General features: G+C 41.4%; 1 long non-coding RNA gene across 1 annotated transcript; it reads right to left on the bottom strand.

Moving 5' to 3' along the window:
* Positions 1-816: 816 nt before the first annotated feature.
* Positions 817-10,259, bottom strand: LOC114817183. Its single transcript, XR_003765020.2, has 3 exons — positions 10,089-10,259; positions 1,869-2,077; positions 817-1,264 (listed from the first exon to the last, which is right to left on the bottom strand). It is a non-coding gene; the product is annotated as an uncharacterized LOC114817183 (long non-coding RNA).
* Positions 10,260-10,480: the final 221 nt, after the last annotated feature.

The raw sequence follows: 10,480 nt of genomic DNA on the forward strand, positions 1-10,480 counted from the left end.
CCTGCCGCTGTCCTGGAATGCACTCCCTCCTCACCTCCACCAAACTAACTCTCTTTCCCTCTTCAAACCCCTACTGAGAGCTCAACTCCTCCAAGAGGCCTTCCCAGTCTGAGCTATCCTCTTTTCCCTCTGCTCCTCCTCCCTTTCCCCCTTCCCCTCAGCACTGTGTCATTTGTATGTATTTATTACCCTATTTATGTTGTTAATGAGGTGTGCATCCCGTTGATTCTATTTATCGTGATAATGTCTTGTTTTTTGTTTTGTTCTGTTTTGCTCTGCCATCTGTCTCCCCCAATTAGACTGTGAGCCTGTCATTGGGCAGGGATGTCTCTATCTGTTGCCCAATTGTACATTCCAAGCGCTTAGTACAGTGCTCTGCACATAGTAAGCGCTCAGTAAGTACCATTGAATGAATGAATAATAATTATGGTATTTAAGTGCTTACTGTGTGCCAAGCACTGTTCTAAGCTCTGGGGTAGATACAAGGTAATCAGGGTGTCCCAAGTGGGGCTCACAGTCTTAATCCCCATTTTACAGATGAGGTAACTGAGACATGGAGAAGTTAAGTGGCTTTCTTAAGGCCACACAGCGACAAGTGGCAGAGCTAGGATTAGAACCCACATCCTCTGACTCCCAAGCCCGTGTTCTTTCCACAAAGCCACGATGCTACCACCTTTATTGATTGTAATTTCTCAGGTGCTTAGTACAGAGCTCTGCCCACAGTAAGCATTCAATAAAACCATTGTTTGATTACTAGGGTTGGTTTTTGCCTCTAAATTCCCAGGTTTAAAAATAGGTTGTCTGATGGAGCCTTAATGCAAACTCAAGCTGATGATTTATTTATTTCCAAGGAATTTAATTTTGACTACACTCTTCCCCACCTCCCTCTTCTTAAGCGTAAGTTTGATGGGAGGTAGGAAGGCTTAGCCTTCTTTCTAAAGAGTCAATGTCTCTCCTTAGATTGGCCAGGGGAGGTCACTAGAGAATGGCTGATTAAATGCCATATCCCCAGTGGATTGGGTGGTGCTTCTAACATTCTTCTATCCCAGGCAAGCCTGTGAAAGTACAGGCCCCAAATCAGAATCCAGTTAATGGCTCTGTGCTGTTGCCCAGCCAGGGCAAGCCCAGGCATATTTCTTTAACGTCTCCTGCTTTTTTGTTCTACTAAATTCTCAATGGTTAACAGTTTCTCTGTCATCTATCTCTTATTTACACTACCTTTTGCTTTTAGGGTACATAAGGTTTTTCTTTTCTTCTGGATACACTACAAAAAGAAAAAAAAGAATCACTGTTTGAGATACTTCAATAGGCGTAGAGGGGTAGGGGGACATAAACATCTGTGACCAAAAACCAAACAGAGTCTGGCTGGAATTTCCTCTCTCAGCAAACAGAAGCTATCTAACTTCAAGGTGTCCTTGCCATGAGATGTTTGGAAAAGGAACACAGTTCTGGTTTTTTTTTTTTAAAAAAAGGTATTGGATTGATAGTCTTGATATCTGGACAACAGCTGACACCTCAAACTGAAGTCAGTCATACTTATTGAGCACTGACTGTGGGCAGAGCACTGGACTAAGTGCTTGGGAGAGTACGCTGTAACAGTATAACAGAGCTGGTAGACACATTCTCTGCCCACAACCAGTTTACAGTCTAGAGGGGGAGAACATGTCTAGACCGAACTTCTCACCTTCCCATCCGAATCCTGTCCTCACCTAGACTTTCCCATCATTGTAGACACCACCGCCATCCTCTCCATCTCACATGCCCTTAACCTTGGTATTATCCTTGACTCATCTCTTTCATTCAATCTCTACTCTCTACTATGCTTACCTACTTGGGAATGCCTATAGATATGTAAGATATATGCTTACACATGTGATTTGGGGTCACCATTTCTGTAGTTCTTCCTTAGTCCTCAAAGTGCAGTGTTCAGGTAAACTTGGCATGGAAGAGACCCTCAGTCACAGTGGTAGTGGCAGCAGCCTGGCAGCAGCAGTGTAATCTTTGGAATTTTAATCTTCACCTGCTCCTGCCAGCACAGTCCTGCTTCTGGCTTAACTTCTGACAGGAGGTGAGAACTCTGGAGCACCCAAAAAAGTGAAGCAGCAACACAGTAAATAGCAAAGAAACTTTAGCTGCTGTAGCAGCCACCACCATCATCATCATTGTGGCCACTCGGCCAAAAGCTGCAGAACAGAGGCTGCAATAGGGACTTGGGCCTTGCCCCTTTTTTCAGGCACATGGCCATAGTAGTAGAAGCAGGCGTTTTGTTTTCTTTACTACTGTGGTATTTGTTAAGCACTTACTGCGTGCCAGGCACTCTACTAGATACAAGCTAATCCAGTTGGACAACAGTCAATATCCTACATGGGGCTCACAGTCTTAATCCCCATTTTACAGATGAAGGAACTGAAACACAGAGAAATTAAGTGATTTGCCCAAGGTTGCACAGCATACAAGTGGTAGAGCCGGGCTTTCTTATCTGCTCCTGTCTCGGTTCCTCTAATTGAAACCATCTCTGAGAACACACCCTTCAGTAAATGCAGTACATGTGAGTATCGGTGTCAAATTACTGGACACTACCGCACAAACTCTAGAGTAGGCGCTTGGGGAACATAAAAATATTAAGATGCGACCCCACCCATAAGGGGTTTACAAGTTCATTCAGTCATATTTAACAAGTGCTTACTTGTGTGTAAAACACTATACTAAGCTTTTGGGAGAGTACACTTTAACAGTAAACAGACACATTCCCTGCCCCCAACAAGCTTAAAGTCTAGTTTGTGTGTGTATATGTGTGCATGTAAATGAGAAAGAGGCTGGGTGACTGGAAGGTGTTTCTGAGTTTGGTGGTGTATCCCTCTCTCCCTCCATCTACGCATTAATTCCTTCATTCGATCATATTAAGTGCTTACTATGTGCAGAGCACTATACTGAATGCTTGGGGAAGTACAATACAAGAGCACACTGTGACACTGCCCACCCACAATGAGCTCACAATCTAGAGGAGGGTAGAGAGACATCAATAAATAAAATTACAGATATATACATAAGTTCTGTGGGGCTGGAAGGTGGGGGAAGAGCAAAGGGAGCAAGTCGGGGCAACGCAGAAGAGAGTGGGAGATGAGGAAAAGTGGGGTTACTCCTTAACCTGAGCCAAGTTTAGGCAATTCTACCAGTTGACTCAGAAGATTTAGACTCCAAAATCTAGGACACACCACTCTGCAGATCCAAAGTTTTATTAAACAGTTTGTTTCCAAACAGTAGAAATTCAAAAATCTATTTCCTTTGGAATTCCTCTTCAACTACAGATTTATCTGATTTTTTTTAAATGATAAACATCTTTTCCCACAGAACCTTCTTCAAGTGTCAACTCCTTAGTTGTAGACTCCTAGAATTCCACTAAGAAGTGAACTGTTGTTGACTGAGAGATCCAGAAGTACTGATTCTGGGACCTCTGCCAAACAGGGGTTAGCCAAAGGTACTTAGCCCCTGGGGGAACCTAATGTGAACAAGCACTTGTTCAAGGCAGCCATCTCATTTCTGGGTCTATACTGCTAGAGGGAACATACCTAAGACTCAGAAAGGGAGAAATAAGCTAAAATTTAGATAAGGAACTGTTTGACTTAAACATTGCTTCCCTATACCTAACTCTTTGATCGTGAAGGGGTGAGTAAGAGGAAAAATACTTCCTGGCAGCAGCACGAAAGTCTTTGGCTCAAAATGCCTGAACACTCAAATCACTGGTCACCTACAGAGAGCATAGACATTGCCAGTGTGGCTGCCCAGCTGAGAATCCTTCAATGGGACAATGGAAGCTGTTTAGTTGAGACACTGAATGATGGTCTGAAAACCTACTTTCCAAAACAGACCTCAAGTGGCCTTTGTTTGACTTTTGATTAACCTAAGGATGATTTTTTTTTTTGAGCCAAGAAACAAATGTGTACACTTTCTGAAGATGAACGTAATTTAGCAAAGAGGTTCCCTTCTGACTCCCTTACTGGCATGATGTGATCTCCCAAGTTGGCATCGGGACCCAGGTCAATCAGTCGATCAACCAGTGGTATTTCTTGAGCCCTTACTGTGGCTGTACTGTACCGAGCACTGTACTAAGCGTTCAAATTAGGAGCCCCTCCCTCCACATCACTGTGAACTCTAGATTGGGGGTAGGAAGGGAAGGATGCTCCTAGCCCTTTAGGAACAGGGACTATGTCTAATTCTCATCCTTGTCTTTTTCCCCCTGCATCTAATACAGTTTGGGTTTTTTTGCACACAGATGCTCAATAAATACTGTTTCTGGGGTAGCGTTACCCCATTTCCCAGCCTTGGCATGGGCCAGAGAAGGAGAAAGGAAGCTGGTAAGTGACAACTTTTCTTCCTAGCTCATGCTGCTTCACCCCTGCCCTTCTCCCTCATCCCTCCTCTCACCATCCACATTTGGAATATTTGAGTCACCAGCCAGCCCTTCCCCAGACTTCATTTATACACTCATGATTCCACATGACCCAGTTTATTATAGGCCTCTTCAGTAACATTCCCCTCTTCAACTAATTCTGGGAAACTAAACTTGAAAAAGGGATTAAGTTTGGATCTAACTACTGTTCAACGCTGGTCCTAGTGGGTGCTCAATTTTTTCTCAGCAACCCATTTAAGAAGTAATCTTAAATTCATATGAAGGACTTGGGAAAAATAAATTTTTATCTTTGTATTTTAAATTATATTGCAGTAGAAAAACAGTCATCTCTAAATCATTTGGTAATAGCAAGAAGCTATATACTAAGGCTTGCCACATAAAACTTTCAAGTGTAAGGGTGCTCCTGGAATACTGAGTTATCAGTGAGAAATACCATTATGATATTGCATAACTCATGAGATAACCAAGAAGTTCAATTATGAAAGCTTTGGCTTCTGGAACAGTTCTGTACTGACAAAAGCCTGGTGATTATCAACAGAGAACCTCAATGGCATCTGAAAAACCTGAAATCATGCAGCTCATATTCACTATAAACTCCTGCCTATATCTGAATTTGATCGATACAGAAAGAGACCTCATACTAAATTTCTGCTGTAGTACTAAGATTAAGTCAGAAATCATGATCTGGTTTTCAGGGGTAAGTCTGTGTTGGTAGGAGAATGTTCAATCAGGCAAAAGATAACAGTTGAGGAAAAAATGTTGGAATGGAATCAAAATGTACAGTGGTGGCATAAACAGGATTCTCACACATCCTTAAATATACAACAATATCATCAGCCTCATCAGAAGTTCTGCATGCCCAGAGTTTACAATGGTGTACAAAGATCAGGGCCCAAGAGAGATAGGCAGGGAAAAATGAATATATCTTAGAAGTCCTCAGAGACCAAATAATGCCAAATAATGGCTACAATGGATTGTTGATTCAGGGTGGATCTGATCCAATTCAGTATGAGGCTTCACTTCACCATCAAAGGCAGCCTAAAATGTGACCTTAGGCAAGTCACTTAACTTCTCTTTACCTCAGTTTCCTCAACTGCAGTATGTATGGCCTAGAGGAAGGACCACAGGCCCTTGGGTCAGAGGACTTGGGTTCTAATCCCAACTCTACCACTTGTCTGCTGTGTGACCTTGGGAAAGTCACTTAACTTCCCTGTGCTTCAGTTACCTTATTTGTAAAATGGGGAAACACTGATAGCCCCATAGGGGACATGAATTATGTCCAACCTGATTATCTTATATCTGCCCCAGTGCTTAATACAGTGCCTGGCACATAGTAATTGCTTATAACAGATATCATTAAAGAAAACTGCAAAATGAGGATTCAGTTCCCCCTCTTATTAGACAGTGAGCCCGTGTCGGACAGGGACTGTGTCTAACCTGAGTATCTTGTATCCCCAACACTTAGAAAAATGTTCAATGCTGGTAGTAAGCGCTAAAAATCATTAAAAGGAAAGTCTTCTTTTTCCACTACATTATCAAAAAGGGTTCTGTTTGTATAAAACAAACTTTACTTAAGCAGAAACTGCAAATTAATTTAGATGGGAGATAAAATTTTCTTCCCTTCCTGTTTGGAGAGAAGGACTTCTGTCTTTTCTGTGGGGTTATAATAGCTCTAATGGAGGAAAATAAGGCTTTACCTTGAATCACCAGGCTATTAGAAACTGATTGTTTGTTAACTCCTTTTAGGGTTTGATGTTTAACTTCTCCATAGCAAACATTTGCAGGCCGCAGGAGTAACATATTATAGGTTTAAAATGCCATTTTAGCAGGTTAAGTAAAGGTGAGCTAGGATGGTAAAACTGCCTGTTTGATGAATGCTGGGTTTTAGGGGCTCAAATTAAAAACTGTAAGGTGAATTAATAGAATTAATCTCAAGAGCGTCAGTCTCTAGCAAGTTAATGTTAAGCAGGAAAAAGTTTCTTTAAACTAGGTCAAATTTCAGTATATTATCGTGATTTATGGACCTCAAAAAACTATGAAAAAAAGGGATTGATCCACTTTAAGTACATTACATCTTGGTTTCTTGTTAATTTCCTAGACTAGAAATTCAAAGACATTTCGGCTCACAGGTGGTGCTCTGGAAATAATTACCTGAATAGAGATTAACACCTCTCCACTAGTTAATGGCTCAGCCTTTTCCTATTGTCTGCTGGCAAAGGGGCTATTCATTCTTAGGGCTACCACCCACCTACCCGGCCAAACAAAGAGGCCCTTGGTGCCGCCTCGCTCACAACTCTGAGAAATGAGAGGGATTGCCTCACTTCCTCATGGTTGGACCATTGAATAAGAGTTATGCAGCCCTATTAGGAAGTTGGAGTGGAATTTTCAAAAAGGCCACGGTGGGTAGGTTTGAGAGATCCTCACTTGGATAACACCCTCCTTACAAAGATGCAGAAACAGAGAAGGTTGGGGGCAGTTGGTCTGTGAACCTATTAGGAAAATGGCACCAATTCATTCATTCAATGGTATTTATTGACTGATAGAAATCCAAGTCCCCTGGAGGTGAGCTGAACACCTCAAAGACAATCCAGATTGCTAGTAACACTCTTTTGTGGTATTATTCATGAGTTTCTTCCAATTCCCATTTGTTAATGGATTATCCTCTTTAGCACTATAGACAAAAATGTTACAAACATTTGCATTTTCTGATTTGAATAGAAGCGGAACCAAATTGACGTCTGGCTTCAAGAGGCCCAGAAGTTAGTAATACTTATCAAAGTCAGTGTAAGGAGCAAACATCTCTACATGATATGGAAAGATGAGCAAAACCATAAGATTAAGATTCCTCATTGAGAAGTTTGAAATAACTCACAAAAGTACCATCTTCATGGGGACATTGGTTACCACTGACCCTTTGTGTTTCCATATAGTATTCCCCCAGGTGCTTTGACCTGGCCTTCCAACTTCACCTATCCAGCATTGGGTTGATAAAATCCCAACTGGGCCTTTCAACCTGTTAGCTACTCCCAAATCCTGTCCCATTTTCTCCTTTCTCTAAATTCCCCTCCCTTCTTATCCCCATACTCAAAAAGAAAAAGCTTACCCCTGTATCTATTTCTTTCTGTCCTAGTTTCCACTCAACCTCCAAACTACTTATCTTTTCATCCTTCTTAGAGCTGGGTAGTAGAGGGCATTGAAGAAACATTGTCATGAAGTTGTATTAGAAACAGAGGCAATAGAGAACATTGTATCATGAATTCCTTGAATATGGATCATATTTAAAGGACTTACTCAGTGCCCTCTTTAGAAACATATAAGCAAAGTGGTCTCTTCTGGAGTTGAATTTGTTCCTTAACTCAAAAAGAACTACAGTTGTGCTGGAACTGGAGAGCTAAAGGAGAATCCTTATATCAGAAAGATAGACCCAAGAAATTTGCTTTTCTCTTCCCAAAGGATTGGTTAAAAGTCTTAATCTGAATTAAAATTATGTAATGATCAGAGAGTGATTGGCTTCCTTGGAGATTAAATTCTAAAACACTGGACAGATCCAGCTATGTGAATAAGCTATCTATCCCTTGGGTCCAACACCACACAGTAAAAAGTCTTCGCTAATGGTGGTGTAAATTAATAATCTGGCAAAGGCATTACTGGGCCAAGAGGGTGCCACTTACTAACTCCTCCAATACTCTGAAAATCCTAAAACCCAAGAACTGGAAACAATCTCCCGAGTTCTCATATTACTCCTAAATTATAATATTAATTATAGTACTTGTTAAGCACTTACTATGTGTCAAGTCCTATTCTAAATGCCGGAGTGGACCCAAGATAATCAGATTGCACACAATCCCTGTCTCACATGGGGCTCACAGTCTAAGTAGGAGGAAGTATGATTTAAACCCCATTTTACAGATGAGGAAACTGAGGCACAAAGACATTACGTGTCAAGCCCCAAATCATGCAGCAGAACCATGACAGAACTGGGATTAGAACCCAGGTGTTCTGATTGCTGGGTCTGTGAACTTTCCATGAGGCCATACCTAAACCAGCCTATGCCTAAACCAATGTACTACACTTAAACCACCCCAGACTCAGTGTTTCCCTCTTTCCAAAAACCTCCGAGAGTCATCAGTCATCAATGGTATTTTTAGTGTTACTGTACTGAGTGCTTGGGAGAGTACAATACAACAGAGTGGATAGACAATTTTCCTACCCACCATGTTTTTACAGTCAGAATAAGTAAATGCATTAAGAGAAACCAGACCACATCACATTTAGAATTAAGTCCTATGGGTTTTAATGCTAGATTTAGAGAAAACCTGCTGGCCTTAACCCCAGTGATAAGACAGATATTTATTTAGGTAAAACAAAAATTATTTAGGTAATCACATGTGGAAAATGGATTTTTGAGTTAATTTTGGATTATTTTCTGGGCCTATTTCATTAATTGGTATTCCTGTTTTTCTACCCTGTCTTTTCATTATCTGAACTAACTTTAAAAAATTGGAGTTTATAAGGACTAAGGAATTGTATTTTTTTAATTCTAAAAACTCCTTAACTCTTCATCTTGGCCTCTCCTCCTGACCCCCAAAATCATATGTTTGATTGTGCTAGCCAGAATCAAGCTTAGGGAGATTTCTACTATTGGGTCAGTGGGTGAAGGCAGTAAAAGTGCTTGCTTAAGGACAGAGGAGGCATATGAGGTGTTAAAGGGAACAAGAAGTTGAGAAGTTCAGATATTTGCCCCACTCAGGGCACCCTGTCTCCCTCTCCTCCATTAATGGTATTTACACTACTATATAGTTGTAGGTTGAAAAGAACTGTCAGGCTTGTACATTAATCCAAGTCAAAAAAATATCTGGGCATGGTCCTGATGCTAACTGTGCAGTTGTATGAAAATTATCCTACTAGGCAGCTGAAATGATACTGACAGGTTAATTTTGGTTCCATAAGAAACACAGGCTATCAGATCAACAGAGAGCAGTTTTATGACTGAGTTTTCTATAGGAAGAACTGGAGAAGCAATGTGGCCTAGTGAAAAGAACATGGGCCTAGGAGAGAATGGTGGGTTCTAAGCCCGACTCTGCCAACCATTTGCTGTGTGATTTTGGCCAAGTCACATAACTTCTCTATGCCTCAGTTCCTTCAACTGTAAAATAGGTATTCAAAAACCTGTTCTCACTCCTACTTAGTCTGTGAGCTTCGTGTGGGACAGGGACTGTGTCCAACCTGATTAACTATATCTACCCCAGCATTTAGAACAGTGCTGGACACATAGTAAACACTTAACAAATACCATAAAAAAAGAAAATTTTCAACTTCAAAACTCCCGAGATTACCATAACAAATTTACAGTTTTCAACACAATTTAGAAGAATAAACCTTATGCCATCAGGAAGTGGTGGGACCATTATCCTAAGGGTTTTTACTGCTCCTCCTTGGCTCAAGCCCCCACCCACAAACCCAGGCCACCAACTGGTGCTAGGGGACCTCACTGGACCCACCCAAAATCAACATATCCCCTTGCAAACATGAGAAGAGGATGATTAACTGAGTGTTAATAGAATCACTATAGGACCCATGCCAGGGTTTCAGGTAACAATTCCCAAACAAGTTAACCCAATTCCTGTTACTCTCCAAGACTTTGCCCAGGAAACAGCATTATCCCATGGCTACTGACCATTTAGAGTCTGGTTGCTGGCCTGGAAAGTCACCAGAGCCGTTGAACAGGTAACGCAGATCTTAATCCCCCTCATCGACCTGTACAGAGGCAAGTGGCACTGGTGTGGAGACAGGGAGGGTAGAGTCCTTCTAGCCAGCGAGTCTGCTTCAGAATCAGTTAGAGGAATTCTCCAGGTGAAACTGGTTCAGGGTCACAGAGTCAAGAAGTCTCCAGGTGATGCCATTTCAGCCACTAGATTTCAGCCAGACCCCCATTAGGAGAGTGTATTAAAAATGAACTTGCTTTCCTTTATTTACTTCAAGTTCTTTTGTTTCATTTTGAAAGTTAGTGACTAGACATAGACTAAATATACTCAGCTGTGGTTTTTAAAAACAAAATGCTTAACCTTT

The sequence above is a fragment of the Ornithorhynchus anatinus genome, chromosome 16, assembly GCF_004115215.2.
Source record: "Ornithorhynchus anatinus isolate Pmale09 chromosome 16, mOrnAna1.pri.v4, whole genome shotgun sequence".
Lineage (NCBI taxonomy): Eukaryota > Metazoa > Chordata > Mammalia > Monotremata > Ornithorhynchidae > Ornithorhynchus > Ornithorhynchus anatinus.